This window comes from Hyposmocoma kahamanoa, unplaced genomic scaffold, assembly GCF_003589595.1.
Source record: "Hyposmocoma kahamanoa isolate Upper Pololo Valley unplaced genomic scaffold, ASM358959v1 260, whole genome shotgun sequence".
NCBI classification, from domain to species: domain Eukaryota; kingdom Metazoa; phylum Arthropoda; class Insecta; order Lepidoptera; family Cosmopterigidae; genus Hyposmocoma; species Hyposmocoma kahamanoa.
In genome coordinates this window covers 68,089-86,042 of record NW_020653764.1, presented here as the reverse complement: position 1 = coordinate 86,042, position 17,954 = coordinate 68,089, and positions in this window count along the sequence as shown.

Genomic DNA, 17,954 nt, shown 5'->3' with positions numbered 1-17,954 from the left:
ATTTAATATAAAAAAGCAAAAGCATCTCTGTCAATGTTTTAATTAATTCATTTTTGTGTTCTTCCAGGTTGGTTGAAATATGATAAGATAAAATAAAATAATGTATTATATTATAATAATAATTTTTGATAATATGTTTGTTTGATAATGTGTTTAATAATATGTACAATTTTTCAAAAAAAAAAAAACTTTTTAGTAATAATAAACAGTAACAATGTTTTTATCGATTACCTGCGAGACAGGCTTTGCCTAGTGCAGGAATCGTAGGAAATTCTCTGTACGCGATATACGCTACAATTGAGTTGTGTTACCTGGTTCTTTGTCGTAACTAAATTGTAATGTGCCTGCACAAGTTCCTTTGTAAATGAATTATTTTGTATTTTTTTTTTTGTTTCATTGCAGAAGTGACTGATATATATCATCTGCAAAAAGGATTGTTTTGTGTTCCGTGCAATCTCATATTATATCGTTAATATATAGTAGAAATAGCAGTGGACCAAGTACGATACCTTGGGGAACACCGTAATTATTACTTTGTAAGTCTGATAATACAATAATCCAACTTCCGTCTCTTCGGTGCATCACTAAGAGCGTAAGGTTGTCAAATCATTATTTTGTATGTACCTACATGTTGCAAACATAATTTAAAGAAAAGGTATCAATCACAGTAGATATCCGCTCACGCGATGCGCTACCCCCACCTACACCTTAAAAGCTAAACCTACCGCAAAATGGCGGCTGTCTGGTTTCGCAAATTAGAAAAGCATTCAGTTTAAATACAAGTTTTTATAAATAATAATTATTATTCTGCATTGCTAAATAAATACCCTCCATACTACCAATAAAAACATCTCAAATAAAATGCAGTAATACACCGCCAATCCTGCACTTAAAAAGCACAAATGAAATTTTTGGTGTACTTGGATAAATATGATAATATTCCGTTTAAGTGGTTTTAACGTTTACCATGAAAGTACTCCTTAAAGTATGGTTTATAAACATTTATATTCAGGGTAAACTTATGGCTATTTCTCGAAAAATAACACAAAAATACGATGGAAAAATATTACATCATTTTGACATTTAACAAAGACGTTGTGATAATTCTCTTGTATTTTGATAATTAATATCTCATATATATAATATCGTGATTTAGTAGCTTTTTACTGGAAATATTAGCAACAGTGGTAAAAAGCTATCCAACCTAGCTATCAGACACCAACACTAAATGAAATACGATATATATACCTCAAAATCAGCTTTCAAAATGACTTAACTCCCTTTCTCACTAGTCTATTAAGGACGTCACATTTTTATTTCACATCGCACAGACATACACCATATCACTTAGATTTTTACGTTAATCGAAAGTTAATGAATTATTCGCACAATTAAATATGTAAGTTGTAAAGTAACACTTAATAATTATACTTTAATTTCTTAATAAAAACCGGCGCGCGTCAGCTGTTTACACCAAATCGCGCAACGGTTACTTGTTTAGGCGCTCTATCTCTGACATAATTTTAGTTTTTTAGTTTTTTTTATACCATTCCATAGCTATAATAATTTCGTTATAATGGTATAATAGAAATTGCGCTATCTAACTTTTAAATAAAATACAATTAAATAAAATGCAATTTACAAAATGTCGTTTTTCCGAAAACTTACTCAGATTGAGATAGCGCTTTTCGGCTTATCAGGGCAGTATTAGCGGATTACATTAATAATAATAATAAATAAAATTGTTTATTGAATAACTTATTGTACAAATAAATAACTAAAGACTAATTATGCGAATAAATGTAAAATATAACACACATACCTGAACTAGGAGAATCCTGTGTTTCAGGTAAAAAGTACTAATTGTACAGGTGGATATATGTATGTATGATTATATTATAAACAAAAAAATAATTACACAATAAAATGCATATCATATACCTATACGCGAATCATATACCTATTAGACAACATTTATTTTGGGATAATTCATAATTCTCTGTACCATCATCGTACACATATTTTGAAGGAATTCTTGGAGAGTTTTCTTAACCTTTATGTAACAAAAATGATATATGGCTAATTTGGCGTTTAATATATTGTATAAAAATGGCCCAAGAAACACAAAAATCTGGAAATAAACACATGTTTTGATGACACAATTTTTTTTCTTTCAGTATTCACAATTTCGTTTATCAAGTTCCACACTAATTCTAAATTACGATGGGCAATGGTCAATTTACGAATAGGACCACTGCACACTTACACACTGCACGCTGGGGCCACTGTACGTGAGCTAAATGGCCTAACTTAAAAATATCGAACTGTCTAACCAGACCACCTTCTGCTAGAAGAGCATTAGCTGGTTCAGGCCCTGGACTGCTGCTAAGAGAGACCTTGGTGTACCAAGAGATTGATGTCGAATGTCGTATATAGTGGTGTAGTCCTGGAGAACATGTGCGTTACAACCGCAAAATTTTCAGATTTTGTTTTGAAAGGGTATGGTTTTATCTATCATTGAATAAATGCCCGTTCTTGAGTTCTTGTGGAGATCTGTAAAAAATATCATATTAATCTATTTAATAATAACGCATAAAAGTATAATAATAATAACGCACACACTCAACATAGCCCCATACTAGAGAAACCCTGCGTCGCGGGTGCCATGGACTCACACACAGACAACCACAAGTTACAACCAAACTCACGAGAGAAATAAATGTAGGCCATACAATTATTTCTGCCGGCCCGGGAATCGAACTTGTGATACCTGCATGGCAGTCCGGCATGGTAATCGTTCGGCCACTATCTCCTTATCAATTAGGAGGATATTCGCGATCGTAACAAGGTCAGTACTAAACTGACGCACGCGCACGCCGGTTGCTTTACAATACGTCGCGGCGGGGCTGTTATCAAAACAAGTTAATATTGTTATAGTTTTGATTTGTTGTTTAAACGTGAATTCAAACCACAGAAGTAAGTATTTTCGTGTTCATACGTTTCTATTTATTGTATTAATTGCATTTTGAAGTAGATACAATTTTATTTAGGGTTATTGTATAGTAATTTTACATTATAAGCTATGGAGTGGAATTCCCTGCCTGCAGACTTATTCCCTGAACGCTATATTTCCTTTTCATGGCGAATGTCAGTTGGCTTATATAGGTGTACATTCTCCGTCGTCGACTTCATCGTCAATTTTAATAAAAAAAAATGTATAACTATAATAAGATTAATTTAATAAGTTGTATTATAGCTTTTAACTAACGAACTCTGATTTCTACTCGGCAATTTAATTGGCAACAAAAACTATATATTTTTTTATGATAAACAGTGACGAGACGTGTTCGTCGTTTTAGTCGTTTAGTCGTGCGCCTCGTGACAAGCGGCCTTCCATAACGGTTGCAGTGCCACACAGAGCTTTCAATCGCAAAGATCTGAGATGCAATGCCACCGTGTTCGTCACCCTGAGACATAAGTTGACAAGTCCCTTGCGCCTGTAATTTCACCAGCACCCTTACCCTTCTAAACCGAAACGCAGTAGATAATGGTCGCATTACTGCTTGGCGATAAAGTAATTAAATTAAACATAGTTTATTTTACATGAAAATGATAATACAGGAAAAACAAATTGCATTGCGAATTAATACAAGACACGTATATTAAATGTGTCTGTGACAAAGGGCGTGTTCCCGCGTCGCGTCTAGCCTGGTCCCATATCTCGACTATCTGCCGTGACTGTGTTGAGGACGTTTGTTTTATCTTTGAACGACTGTCGTGTCTAGTTGTTCCCACTAGATCGTGACGACAATTTATCTGTTGTATCGTTTGAAGCTGCGATTATCTGTTGTCACATATGTATCGTGACGATTTATTTATCGTGAACGGCAGTTAATCGTGTTGTTCTATAAATAAATGACTTCATTTAAACATAGAAGCCACGACACTTTAAACTGCACGACTATCTGTCGTCACAATGAGAACGCGCCCTAAGCTACAGTGGGCAATACACTACATTTTCCTTGTTGATATTCTGCTATAATAGCCCTTAACGGTGAAGAACACACAATAGACAATAAACACACACATATGCCTGAGTAAAAATGATAATAATTAAAATACGATTGTGACGGATGTTTGTGTCCGTCATTGATTTTTGTTTCCGTGACTTTGTAGGAGAAAAAAGTGCAGTACCAATTTGCAAGTATTTATTTAACTCCTGACAACTTATTACAAACATTTAGTACAGAATATATACGAAAAGTTATACTCGTGTGCTCGCGCCATGTTTTTTTCAACCCGATCTTTGGCGGCGAGTCGCGACGCCAGGCAAAGGAAGAGTTGCTCTCTTCCCTCCCAGGTGAGTCACCATGCGTGGAGCGGTAAGGTGGGAGATTTGTACAAAAATGCGCATCCTAGGTGCAATAAGGCCACATCTGAAAAGTGACAATTTTAGAAGTAGGCAGATCCCCCACACAAAGTATTTCTCACTTGCTCTCATGCCCACTATGTCCGACGAGTTGCACCTATAAAGACGTGCTAAGGGTAACAGATTGGGACACAGAGGTGGCTGCTTACTGGGCCACAGAAATATAACACTTTTTTGGTGTTTTATTAGTTTTTGTTATTGACTCGACAAGAAGACAAGAGACGGAGGTTTACAGATTTTATAAACGAAATCAGTTGATAATTTTTTTTGTGCTTAAATAGGACAGTTATAAAATTTCACACATGCATAATTTGTTTCATATCTCTTCTTTTCCTTCTTTCTAGCCATTCTCAACCATATGGATGTAGGCCTCTTTCAGTTTCGGCCACTTATCTCACTCTCTGTCTCACTTCTCTCTGTGGCACAGAACCCCACCTGTATCAAACTCAACCCCGCCACTTTGTTTATGTCATCCTTCCAGCGCATCTGCGGTCTCTATGTGGGGCTTTTTTCACCCGAATGTTGCCATTCGAGGTCCGCTTTACACCAGGAGCCATGTTTTCGACGTAACGTGACCCCCACCTATCGCCATTTAAGGTTCGTTACGCGTTTAGTGGCATCTGCGACTCTGCTTTCCTGTCTGAGCCACATATTTGTTTTGCGGTCTCTTGAGTGTAATTCCAACCAGTTTCCTCTCTAATGCTCTCTGGGCCACCTGTAATTTGTGAATTATGTTTTTTGTGAACACCATGTTTGCACCATGTTGTTTCAAGTACTTTGTATTACTTTTATGACATTCATGTGATAAAAGAACTTTGACCGTCACATTCGATCACAAGATCACATTTGACTTTATTGTACAAAGGGGACCAATAATTACACTCACACGTGTGCCTCACAAAAGAATATCCTATCCTCGACTCTAAAACTGAACTTCGACATACGCTGTTCCGACAATATGTTACATCGACGTGACTTTACTCCGACAATACGCTAGTCCGAGAATATGTTACATCGACATGACTTTACTCAAGACATAACGCTACTCCGACAATATGTTACATCGACATGACTTTACTCAAGACATTACGCTACTACAACAATATGTTACATCGACATGACTTTACTAAGACATTACACTGCTCCAACAATATGTTACATCGACATGACTTTACTCAAGACATTACGCTGCTCCGACAATATGTTACATCGACATGACTTTACTCGGATAGTATAATCATTTATAATCCGATAAGAATGATCGTCATTACCAACCCATGTAGGAAATGGTTTCTTATCAATACATCAAAAAAAGAACAAAATCATGTAATCGAAAAATTATTTTATTAATAACATATAAACATATAAAGCGTAACAAAAAAAATCTATTAAATTAAAATAAAATATACTATTTCATGTAAGTATGTAAATACATTAAATAGTATATTTTTTATAGAGGGACTAAAACAAGTCAATATGTACCCGAGGTGGTCAGCCATCCGAGCTTTAGCGAGGATGTCTGTTTCTCCAACAATTTATATTGGCTTTTTGTCTTGGAGTAAGTTTTCACTCTTTTCACTTCGACTGCTATAAAAAAATATTTATTTTAATCGTTTACGCTCTACAACAAAATCACGAACCAAAATTCTCAAGTTTTTGCTAAACTTTTTTAACCCAGATTTGATTGCTACTTCGCGTCACTAAGATAGTCCATACACAAACGCACTAACGCGGGAAAATAATATGGCACCGCCGTCTATGTAAAAAAGGCACGGAATTAAAACCGAGCGTAGTCTTAGAACGTCATGATAATGATCCACACAGAAGCACTTTTTTCACTCAAAGTTTACCAAAAAACCAAGTACTTTTAACAACCTAGGGATTAAATGATACATTTTACTCCCGCTCCGTAATCAACGTACTTTTAAAGCATGAGAAGTGAAAAATATATTAACTATATAAATTTCGATAATAATAACAAACTTAAGTTTAAATCGATTATTTTTTCTTACTAAACATTAGACAATTCCTTCTAAAAACTCTAATATTAAGTTTTCTTTTAATTGCATGTGTTACTGCAATCTTCGATCATCTTTTTTGTTTACTGTAGTTAGGTTTTTCTATTTGTGCTGCAATTCGAGCTATTTCGTTCGCTGTGTTTCTCTGCTTTTTCATTAATTATTTTATTGTATTGAAAACATTCATTTTCTTTTTATTCAAAAGCATATTCCATCGCCAATGCCAGCTTTCACAAGCGTTCTGAGTTGTTTGCAGGTTGCTAGCTATGGTATGGAGTCAAGAACTAACCATATTTTGGGTGGGAACTTGGGTTGCACGTTTTTAATAACTACTTTAGTAGGGTTGCTCGCTATTCGAATACCTAACCGCTCACGCGATGCGCTCCTCCTACCGCAAAATGGCGGCTATTTGGTTTCGCAAATTAGAAAAGCATTCAGGTAAAATACAAGTTTTTATAAATAAAAATTATTATTCTGCATTGCTAAATAAATACCCTCCGTACTACCAACAAAAACATCTCAAATAAAATGCAGTAATACACCGCAAATCCTGCACTTAAAAAGCACTAATGAAATTTTTGATGTACTTGGATAAATATGATAATATTCCGTTTGAGTGGTTATAACGTTTACCATGAAATTACTCCTTAAAGTATAGTTTATAAACATTTATATTCAGGGTAAACTTAAAAAACGCTACTTACGGTATGTTTTCAATAAATAAACACCGTAAACACCAGCACAAACAATAACACACACGATTGTCGTGACGTATTTTTGAAGTTGTTTATTTTTTTAAATGACAGACCCAGGCATTAAAAACTTTATGGTTTGCTAGAGTAGTTACCGAAATAGCAATTAATATTAGTTCTTTTACCTGTTATAACTTCGATATCCGATAAATCGATATAAAATCATCACCGGCACCTCTAGGTGCGGTATGCGTCTACGGCTGCATGTATCGCGTGAGCGGATATGCGTGTTCCGGTCACATACAATTTACGAAATTTTTCATGGACAACAGCGTCTTTCGGAAGTACATGTTATTTTAGAAGCTCAAAAGCTTGTGGAATCTTTTCTTGTGGCAAAAATGCCAACGAGAATATATGGCGTAATAATATTATGTACAAATTCGCTGTCTTGGCTATATTTTGTTGACAAAATAAAAAAATTGCACTTACGTTTGCTGGTAGGAAAGATGTATCGACAGGCATTAATAGCTGTTTGTTCGAATCCGTTATTATTATTTTAGGTTACAAGGTTAAGTGAAGTTATAAGCATGTTATTAAATCAAGTGCAATCAAAAATTGTTCCTTATCTACTGTTTGGTATTCCACTGGAATTGCCAAATCTTCGAGACTAGAAGTTTAGGAACACCACGGTTCCTTGCCCAGTGAATTAGGGCTCGTATAGCGAATTTGTTTGGAACGAATTGAGCGCTAGTGGATGGAATATCATAACTACATTGTTGAATTATTTATGAAAGTCGTGCTATCCATGCTACAAACAGCCGTTTGTTTTATATTATTGTATAGTATACACATATGGATTTCTTCTGGCTGCGGCAAGTGATTAAGTTTCTTTATTGATTTACTGGCCACTTGATGCTGATCGTCACGTTTAACTATTTTAAGCCACATATCACACTTTTCGCTACATTTTTCAATTCAATACCGATAATGAATATCGTCTCGTACTTGGTTACTACAATATATAAAACCATCTACAACTAACTGATCTTTTCCTTTCCGAGATTTAATTATGAAACAGAAACTCATACTGATAGGTTCTCGATCGTAACAAAACACTACTACATCTGTGTCTACCAATAAACACGATGATCTAGTTGGAAATGCAAATATAATTCGTAAAGATTCTAAGTAAAGTGCAATTTTTTAAACCTACCCTCAAAATTACAAAGTTAAGCGTGGATTGTCGGTAATGATGTAGTATATTAATATCGAATTATATATATGTTATACGCAACAACATTACGTTGATTTGAATTTGAATGAATGAATACCGTTCTGTTAACAATACTGTTTTGTTAACAATAACCTACCTACAGTAAACAGAAAAAAAACTTATTATTCTCGGTATGGAAGAAAATTTGAAATTGTGAGAAAATGTGTGTGAAAAATGGATGGGACTTTTGAAATGGTAAATTGTATTTTAATTTAATATTTTTTGTTTTATTACGCTTTATATCATTAATAAAAGAATTTTTAGATTATATGATTTTATTCTTTTTTATTACATCAAGCGATAAAAAACCATTTCCTAGATGAGTTTTGTAATGACGATCATTCGTATCGGAGTACGAAGATTTTTTAAGAAGCATCTCGTCTGTGTTGTCAAAATAGCATAGTGTTCTAGTAAAATCATGTCGATGTAACATATTGTCGCAGTAGCTTAATGTCTGAGTAAAGTCGTGTCGATGTAACATATTATAGGAGTAGCGTAATGTTTGAGTAAAATCATGTTGATATAACATATTGTCGGAGTAGCGTAGTGTCGGAGTAAAGTCGTGTCGATGTAACATATTGTCGGAGTTGTGTAATGTTTGAGTTAAGCCATGTCGATGTAACATATTGTCGCAGTAGCTTAATGTCGGAGTAAAGCCATGTCGATATAACATATAGTCGGAGTAGCGTAATGTCTGAGTAAAGTCATGTTGATGTAACATATCATCGGATTAGCATGTGTCGAAGTTCAGTTTTAGAGTTCCCATCCTCGTCGCGAAACTGCTGTGTTGATAATGAACGGTTAATGCTTTATTATTGTACGCACTTTAACACACAGTTATAAGACAAAGTGGAGCCTATAGTGTCATTCGGATACAATTCTAAAATTCTTACGAATAGTATCAAAATTTATTAAGCTGACACATATGCCTGTGTAAAAACTATAATATTTAAAGTACATAGGAATTGAAACTGATTTTTTGGATCTCAATCGCGTACATTTGTTTTTTCGAACAAACCACTGCGACGTTTCAGGCCCTTTAGAGGTCTTATGATCACGGCTGATTGAGATGTTATGTCTTTTATTAATACTTGCTTTTTCCTTAATAATACCAAACGTGAGATAGTAATTATTTTAAAATTTGCAAACACAATATTAATATATTATTTCATTTTTAGCGCATTTCTTTTCTATTTATATTGTACTGCTTACGTTAACAGTAATAATTACTAAATAAGTAAGCCAAAGTCAATGGGGAGGGAGTCTGTCGCCGCCGGAAAGTAAGTTGCGGAATTTCAATCACAGACCTTCGGACGATTACCGTTTCCAAGCATTAACCAGCAGATGTCAGAAATTTAAATTCAGAGTTACTTAACACGTCAGTATCATTAATCCAATTAAGACATTCTGTCAAGGCTAGAGCCTCGTAGAATGGTGTCTGCCCGTAGTGCCTTCCTGCGGATTATATGTAGAGCGACCAGGGTTTTGGCGTAGAACGTACTGTGGTGTTAACGAGATAAATTGTATTAAACAAGCAACGTCTAAACATATAATAAAAGGTTAAAAACTAAGGGTAGGACCACATTAATGAGTTTTAGTAACAGTAGAGTTTGTAAAAAAGTGCGTCTAAGAAAGTACTGCCACCTTACGTAATGTTAGCTTTATTGTGTCCCGGTTATGAAGAGTAAGAGTAAATTACAGGAGCATGGGACTTGCCAACTTAAGTTCAGGGTGACGCGCGCAGTGCCCCTCAGATCTTTGCGATTTAAAGCTCAACTGTTAGGCACTGCAACTGTTATGGACAGGCGTGTCGCTACCACCAGGCGCGCCACTTGTTCGCCCTGTCATTTGATATCATTAAAAAAGAGAGGTTTAATGATTCTAGGAACGAAATTAGTCGATAACTTAAATTTGTATTTAATTGATATTAAATTTGTTTTGTGAAATTATTCCACTAGTTTGTAATTACATAATTACAAATTAATTACATATTAATACAAAGATCGAATACTCAGAAAAAAATTCCTTCGATCCGGCCGGATTCGAACCGACCGACGTCTTCTAGCAAACCGTACCAGACGCTATGCCAACTAAGCCACGCACCGAACCAGCGGACCTCACGAATTTTCCTATGTACTTGTTGTCGAATATTTGTATTTGGTTTTTTCAATTACTTTTTAGCCGTAGCTTCATCTATGAGAAATCTATGAAACTATTTCGTCACCAAGTTAGTCGATAACTTTTTGTGCGTAAATAAGATAGTTACTACCAATTTTCACATGTCCCACTGCTAATGTGTAAAAAAACAATAGGACGATGACAAAGAGAGTTTAGCAAGGTAATGCGCTAACACCCTTTCCTTGAATGAAGCGATCGACTGGTTAATCTGGACATGGGAAGGGAGTTTGTTCCACCTCCTTACCCAACCGAATAATTGATTTTAAAGTGATAATCGTATAGTTCTTAACGACACTAATATTATTCGAGTAAGTAATTAAAGTCAATATGCTAAAACTACTAAAAAAACCCGTTACGAAATTTTTATTAACTGTAGGTGGTATTCATATTATCAATTTTTATCACACATGCTCGTAAACAGTGTCATGACATCGATCGACCGTAATGTCCTAAATTATGCACACGGGCTTTTTCATTACATTATTTTCATTTAATTTTTTTATTTCATTTCATTACATAGGTATGGTTTTTTACGTCAAGATTAAGCAAAAATGTTGAAGTAAAATAAAACTAAACATTTGCTTATTTAATTTACAACTAATAATAAATAACTTATACGGGCTTATAACAAACTCTCGTTAGTAATGTCTTATTTAACAAGAATGTACTATTTAAAATTGAAGTTTTTAAGAGTGATAAAAGTAAAATAAAATAAAAGTGACAAACCCTTGTCAATTAGCTTCATGCTTATGTAAACTTCTAAATCCGTATGTATATCCAACAAGAAATAAACAACATTTAACGGTTGAATGGACACAATGTTTTAAAATAAATATCAGAGCGGTGAATCATTGAGTGTATGCATAGAAGATCGTCGTTCCAAGGTCAAAGATTGGCCTTCGCATACGTCACATATTAAACAGGCGAGGACTTGGCTAGCAACAAAGGCGGCTTAAATTTTGAATTGGATTACGTTCCGGTTCAAATAAGAAATATTCGACCAAATTAAAAGACAAGTATCAAGTATGAAGCTTCATTCGCATCACGCGTCTTTTCATTTGATCAAGTATTGCTTATTTGGCAGTAATTGTTTCGGACGGATGTCGGACGGAGATCGAGAGTAGACCTCCAGATGACAAGCAGAGCGACGGCACACGGAAGTTGCGTCATCGCAACGCTATGATTTCAACGTACTAAGTTGTTTGCGGGGGCGCGCATAGTTTCAACGCACCGTGTGGCATATCATTCTGTCATATCATTCACCGTGTGGCATAGCATTGCAGTATATTATTACGTGTGATCATATCGATCCTTGTCGTTGAATCATCGCCGCGAAAACGACGGAACAAAAAATGTCTGGTATTTGTAGTTTCCGTTTTTGCACATTTTACATTATTATTAGTTATTATTTACGTTTTTCCAATTACTCTCATGTATTGAACTGTATTAAAGATGTTCTCCTCACCTTTTTCCAATAATTTATATAATATATCAATTTGTTTGTTTCATTATTTATTTTTATCTCGCTTGTCGCGCTCAATTTTTACGTTGATAAAATATTTCTTTATTTCTTTATTTATTTATTTGCATTCCATAATGTACATTACAGATGTTTTACATATATTGAGATCAAATTATGGACCCTGAACAGGGCACAGCAAATAGTAGAAGAGAGGACTAGTCTCACAATTGTTACACTTACTAATATATAATTTGATATATACCAACGCCAACAGCTTTATATTATTATATTTATTATCTTCTAAAAACTCTTTTACATTATAATAGCTTTTATTTATGAGAAAATTCTTTAAGTTTTTAAAGAATATCTTGTTATTTTGTTAATTTTTTATAATTTCCGGAAGATTGTTATATATTTTTATTGACATGGTGTATGGACTAGATAAATGCATATTTAATCGTGAATATGGTAGTACTAATCTGTTTATATATATATAATATAATGGTAACTGTGCAGAACGTTTAACTATTCCGAGTGATATTCAAAATTTGCCATTTATACGGGGTTTAAAACTGTAATGAAACAAAAACTTTATACTAAAGGTTTTTTATACATCTTCTGCGAACTTGGATGACAAAAATCCATGGTAGTGACTTGTTTAAATTAAATATTGTAATGATAAATGTATTCAAATGTACATTTACAAAGAGCAACCCCTAGAGTTTCTTGCTCATTCTTCTCAGGGGAGCTGCCTTACGAATGAACAGTAGAGTTTAATCAGTATGGTATAACCTATAATTATCAAGTGTAATTTGCTTACCGATGAAATAAAGATTATTTCACTTTGACTTTGACTTTAAAAATATAGATTTTTTTTCTCATTTGTTGTGGACCTGTATATCGTAATTTAATCAAGCAAGTACAAGTGACTTGTACATAAAGGAGCTCTTTAAATTGGAGGCTATGTCCAGACATTGTCATAGGATCAGGACTAGCATTTCCGTCACTAGATCGGAGAGCTAGTAGAGGATGAGCTAGACATCCTCCGGTTCCTCCAAGTCACGTAGGTTTCTGTGAACTGGAGAGACGCTTCGGCGTCGGCGTCGGGAGGTGATGTTTGGTAATGAACTTTTGACTCAACGGCTTAGCGGTGGCAAGTGTTAGTTGCGCACTGCACAACGGAAAGTAAGCGTGCCAACATCTCAGGTACCTGTCAAGAGTGCACCCGGGGCCGAGGCACTAGCATCTTGAGACCCGGATAAAGCTCTTGACAATGGTCTGTGATAACCCTATTCACGAGCTGATCTGGAGTTTAGGATCTGAACTTACAAGGTCCCTGTACTTGCACAGGTTATAGCCCGTCCCGTATTCCCAAGAGTTCGGTAGGGTCACTATAAATAAAACTTATGTAGAAATATACGGGAATGTACATAAGGGACTATTTTAAGCTGCCAAAATGCACGCTAATGCTAAAATGAAGTCCAACGCTTTAACTTGGTGAGTAATTAATGTATTTTTCCAGATGCTGGTCTGGATTTGGTTGGGTTGCTTCGTGGCCGTTGTACTTTTATATTTCCGGCAAGTATACGGCGATTTCAAAAAGCGAGGTGTAAAAACATCCCGTATTATCCCGCCTTTCGGCAATTTGCTGAGTGTTATGCTACAGCGAGAACATTTTGCTGAACTATTAACTAGAGACTATAATAAATTTTCTGATCAAAGGTAAGTACACAATTTATATTATAGAGCACGTGTTATACTCCAATTTGCATCTTTAGTGTAAAGAAGTCCACATCCGTAAAATGACAACTTCACAGAAAAAGTTCTAGCTGTAACAGTACAGATCCTTGCGAAAGAGTTCTACGAGGGAAATACTGCCACCTTACCTATTTTAGCCGTCAAACAGTAATGCGAGCATTACTGCATTCCAGTTTAGAACAGCAAGAGTGCTGTTGAAATTACAAGCACATGAGACTTGTCGCAAATGAAACTATTTTTCGAATCAATCGCGAATATTTGTTTTTCAAACCAATCGACGTTTTGGGCACTAAAGGTTTCATGTCAGAGTCAGCAGCAGAGGGCCTATAAAGGGTAAACGTTGGTTATTTAGAAAAAATAAATGTACGCAATTTAGAACCGAAAAATAGTTTCATTTCCAATCAGAAATCGTGTATGGCAGCCCTAGGACGTAAAATCTTAAGTCACGTGTCCTTGTGATTGCTACTGTGAGAATTCTACCACCAGTATCATGTACCACTATCGATGCCAATTGTGTAAATAGTGAGCAGAGTTGTGTATTTTAAAATTGTATATAAAGTGTCTCTTTCTAAATTATGCTGGTTAAAATTCCACAACATCGCGACAAAGGTCCACACTTGCCTTTACTGCTCATATCATCGAAATAGTATTCTCCGTTATGATTTAATATATAATTTAAGTATATACTAATGTCGTTTAAATTGTATCTTCTTATGTATATGTAAAGTTTTAACATGTGAAAAATAAATGCAAACTCGCGTGATAACGCACGAAAGATAGTAGCTCCGTAGAGCCACAAAATAAGCGCCTAGATATCGAATTGCTGACCAACTCCTTACACTGTACCACATACTCATGCCTAACTTGTAAAATTTGTTCATTTACAAAAGTTACCAAGACTTTTTCATGTAATCAATAAGTATAATGTGATTAATTAAATTTTTATTGAATTGATATTCAATTATTTTTTGTGAAATTACTCCACTAGTTTGTTATAATTATTAATACAAAGATCGAACACTCAGAAAAAACACTCAGAAAAAATTCCTTCGATCCGGTCGGATTCGAACCGACGTCTTCTTGCATACCGTGCCAGACGCTATAGCGCCACGGAACGAACCAACGGACTTCACGAATTTTTCTATGTGCTTGGGTCGTGTAACACTAGTTTGTTATAATTATTAATATAAGATGGCCGCCATAAACAATTGACTTTTCCGAATCGTCGCAGATCACTCCCACTCTAACTTAACTAAAGAGGATTCTACTGAAATATAAAGTTCAACTCCCAATTTGCCACAAGATATAAAGAAAGCCCTCGCGGCCCGCGAAGATGGCCGCCATACATGTGAATTGTCTGCTCTTTGGCGTCATTTTTCTCCCAGAATACAGGCGGGTGGGTAGAAATGATGTAGAGTAATTATAGTCGGACGGACTTAGTGAATATGAAAAAGTATCGAAACCTTCAAAATATGCTCCGCATCAGGTAAGACCACAGCTGCCTGGCCAATGTATACGTCTTGGCTCAAAGTCTCCAAACAAATGTTCATCCACAACCTGGGCAGTTTCTACCGGAAGTGAAAAAAAATCAAAATTCGAAAAACAAAATGGCCGCCATACTAATTTCGATTTTCCAAAATGGCAAATCCAAGATGGCCGCCATAAAAATTGACTTTACTGAATCTTCGTCACTATTAATATACGAGTAGTTTATTTTGAATTATAAAAGGTTACGTCTTGACGCGATTATGCGATTATACCAACTACCTGACTCCCACCCACGAAAAACATCACCATTGAAACTAAAGTAATTACCAACCGACTGACGAACTCTTTCCTACATTTAAAGTCACAAGCCTCATACGTAGCCCTCGCGGGCCACTTTAGCGGCCCAGCGCAACATGCAACATCCAAGTCGACCTGGTTTCCGTGATAAACGGCACAGTCAACGTGTCAGAGATGGGTGTATGACTTTCAAACAAAATATGTCAAGGACCCTGGTCAGGTTCTACTGGGATCAAAAATTTTCCAATATGGCAAATTCAAAATGGCCGCCATAAACATTTGACTTTTCTGAATCTTCGCAGCTGTCAATGATATACGAGTGGATTGTTCTAAGATATTTAAAGATACGACTTGACGCGATTATACCAACTACCCCTACATGTAACTAAACTGGATCAGTCAGTAACCGAATAAATAATAATTATAATAATAATATATTTATTTATTCAGACAACAACATAATATGGTCCATTAGTGTTAGTATCTTACCAAAAATTAACTTAAAAACTATGTTAGTGACAAAGAAAAAATAATAATAATAATAATAATAATAAAATAAAATAAAAATACATGTCAATTCTTTCACTCGCATCCCAACCAAATATTCTAACATGAGACTACTTGATCAGGACCCGAATGAAAGACTTCATTACAGGCAAGTCATATCGGTCAGGTATGACCTTTAGAATGCTGTTGGCACTGCCCCGTAGTCTGCTGAGCAGTGAGGCTGTTCTTTTACGGATGATGGCGTAGAAATCATCCACCCGCGCCTCTGCAAACATGGTAGATGCACTGCAGAAACGAGGCAGCCCCATCAACACTCTAAACCCATTATTGTACTGGACCCGTAGGGCACTGAGCGATCCTTTAGTATAATTGAACCACAGGCTGCTCGTATAAAAAGATTGGCAGTAGGCTTTGAAGAGTGTAATTTTTACTTGCCTACTGCAACGAGCAAACCTACGTGCCAACATATTACTTCTGATCGCCAATGCCCTACGTTCCCTTTCAATGTCCTCATGGTCACTAAGGTCGTCGGTAATATAATGCCCAAGATATTTAAAACTATACACACGTGTCAGATTAACATCATTAAGTTTAATTAATGGTACTGATTCAGGACCTTTACCGGCGGCCTTAAAGACCATGTACACACTTTTTCTACAATTATACACCAACCCATATTTGCCAGCATACCTCTCACAGATGCCCAGCAGTCTCCTGAGAGCCCCCACCGAAGGGCACAGCAGCGCCATGTCGTCTGCGTAGCTGATATTGTTTATAAAAACACTATCAACCGTGCAGCCAACACGCTCATTGCTGAGCTCCACGATCAGGTCGTTGATGTACAGGTTAAAAAGCTTCGGAGAGCTCAGACCACCTTGTCTCACCCCGCACTCCAACCCGTAATCACCAGAAAAACTGCCTCCCCATCTCACATTGTTTACCTGATTGGCATACCAGTACTGGAAGAGACGCTGCACCTGTGCATGCACGCCTGTGCCTGCCATCTTTTCCCACAACTTATCATAAGACACAAGGTCAAATGCCTTTGAAAGGTCAAGGAAGCATGCATACACAGGTGTACGTCTCTGTGTATAGTACTGCACAGTGTGCTTTAAACCCAGAATTGCAGTTTCAGTTGATAGGCCCTTTCTAAAACCGAACTGAGCGTCATGGATGTTTAAATGCTTGTCTAGTTCTGAGTCCAGCACACTATCCAGCACCTTAGCCACCACTGTAGCTAGCGATATGGGCCTGTAATTACATTTGTCCGACAAGTCTCCAGTTTTGTTTTTCAAAATTGGCACAACAATAGTCCTCATCAAATCCTGAGGCAAGTGTGAGTGACTAAAACATAAATTAAAAAACATCGAGAGGACACGTGGCAGATGTACTCCTGCAAATTTTAAGTGCTCGATGCTGAGGCCATCGTGACCTGGTGACTTGCCTCTTTCCATTTTTCTGACTATTTCTGAAACTTGTTCAACTGAGACATGATATAGTTCACCGGCCAGGACGGGCTCAGCATCGATCACTGTACTTGATGATCCCAATGAAGAGCTCACCTTAAAATGCTCCTTAAACAAATCTGCAATCTGAGTACAATCACTGACACCCCCGACACTGACAGGCAGACCAGGCTTAACATTCAACTTATTTGTTGCTTTCCAAAAGGCACTGAAGTTATTACAAGAGCGGTGCTCAGCTATGATGTCCATTCGTATTTGCTCTTCATGCTTTTGACACCATTTTAATCTACTTTTAAATATTTTTCTAGATTGACACATTTCATTATATAATATACCAGATTTTGGTTTGTTATGCCAAACCCAATTTTGAAATTTAAGCCTGGCCT